The 2,029-nt window shown below is 36.9% G+C and overlaps 1 pseudogene; it reads right to left on the reverse strand.

Annotated features, from left to right (window-relative positions):
- Nucleotides 1–236: 236 nt before the first annotated feature.
- LOC111881677 (AAA-ATPase ASD, mitochondrial-like) lies at nucleotides 237–1,506 on the reverse strand (annotated as a pseudogene).
- Between the last annotated feature and the right edge of the window lie 523 nt (nucleotides 1,507–2,029).

Raw genomic sequence — 2,029 nt, forward strand, 5'->3', positions numbered from 1 at the left:
ATAATTTAATAGATTGCTTAATCAGTGTAATAGTGAACCATTAATTTCCATGTAAGCGATTTGATTAAAATTGTTCATATAAAAACATACTGGAGTTACAACCAAGCAAATACAACATAACAGTACACATACATTATTTTATTAAACTATAATAGATCTCCGTACATTCTTTAAGCCAAATTCATACCTATGTACGTATCACAGCGTTTTCTTATGGATCGGTAATGTGTAACTTATCAGCAACTTGATGGGCCTGCCTCATCTTTCATCCTTGCGTCCTTCACAGCCTTGAGCCGTGCTTCTTCTTTTGCCTTATTCAAAGAATTGATCAAGTTATTTAAGCGACTCTCAACGTCTTGTTTAGATGACTTTCATATCAAATCTTCAGCAACATCGGCTGGAGTTATGTTCGTCTCTTTCAGCAATCCATTAATGATTCCAAACAACTCATGTGATTCGAGATCCATATAGTTCTTTGCAAGCACCTTAAATGCTTCAAAACAACAATAGGACAACTCGATATGTATATCCATCCTTCCCCTCCGTGTAAGAGAAATGTTAAGCTTGTCTAAAAAGTTTGTTGTGAAGACGATCAACCTCTCTCACTACCACAAGCTGACCATAGCCCATCAATCAAGTGAACAATCGATGTCCTCTATTACAATTATAGACTTACTTGATGTTTCGATCAGTAGCTTCCTCAAATCCGTGTTATCTTTCACGGAGGATAATTCAAGATCATAGATGTCGTATTCCAGAAGGTTCGCCATGGCAGCAATCATGCTAGACTTTCCGGTTCCCGGTGGACCATGAAGAAGATATCCTCGCTTCCATAACTTACCAACCTTCTTATAGTAGTCTTTCGACTCACTGAAGGTCTGAAGATCATCCAAAATAACCTCCTTCTTTACTGGGTCCATTGCAAGAGTATCAAAGGTAGAAGGGTGCTCAAATATGATGTGGCTCCACATACTTCTCCTGTAACCATACCCAATATTCTCACTCTTGTTATTGGTATAAAGCTTGCGTTGCCTTGTTATTACAGCAATAGCCTTTCCTTCATGAAGAATGTGTTGCAGATAAGCGTTTTTGATGGTATCACGATGCTCTCTTCTACTTGTGAGCTTGTAGTATCGCTTCTCCTCATCAACACGATTAGAATACAAAGGCTGATGTTGGCGGATGTTTTTCTTCGAAGTCCACCAGATTTTGATGCCTTGGAACTCATTTATTATCTCTACATTTTCGTCCATGCTCAGGACAACGGATTCATTGTCCTTCAACACTTTTGCTCTGAGCCGGTTTGCTCTATCGGAGGAGTTGGTGCTGAGGAACCTCTCGATGGTTGCATATGCTTTGCTTCGCTCAATCTCATCTCCTTCGTATTCATGAAAAGTGATCTCAATATAAGAGCATCTCCAACCCACCCCCAAACTCCATTCCCCCCCCCCCCCCCCTCATTTCTTCCCCCATTCCTCTCCAACCCTACCACATTTTCATCTCCATTTTTGGAGATATGAATAGTATTCCCCCATATATGGGGGTATACTATTCATATCTCCAAAAATGGAGGTGAAGTTTGGTTGTCAATTTTAGTCCCTCTTATTTTTATTTTATACATTTCTAGTTTATTTTATCTACTAATTATAATTTAAATGCAATATTTAATATTTATAATATCATGTTATATACCAATTTATATTAATTAATCATAAATATAGAGTTTAATTAGTAGAGGGGTGTATTTGACAATATATATAAGTTACGAAAATGGAATATTCCAGGAATATACTTTTTGGGGTAAAAAATGGGGTAGAAAATGGAGTAGGGTTGGAGATGAAACACTGTTTACTCAATTTTTTACTCCATTTATGGGGGGAAAACTGGAGATGGTCTAAGGAAACACTTTCGCTAGTAGATTTTAAAGATTTTAATAAATATCATTATGGTTAATGTTTATTATAATTGCATTCTCAAATTCGCTATATCATTACGACATCCCTTTTCATAGTTTGAATTATGAGTAATG

The sequence above is a fragment of the Lactuca sativa genome, chromosome 7, assembly GCF_002870075.4.
Source record: "Lactuca sativa cultivar Salinas chromosome 7, Lsat_Salinas_v11, whole genome shotgun sequence".
NCBI lineage: Eukaryota > Viridiplantae > Streptophyta > Magnoliopsida > Asterales > Asteraceae > Lactuca > Lactuca sativa.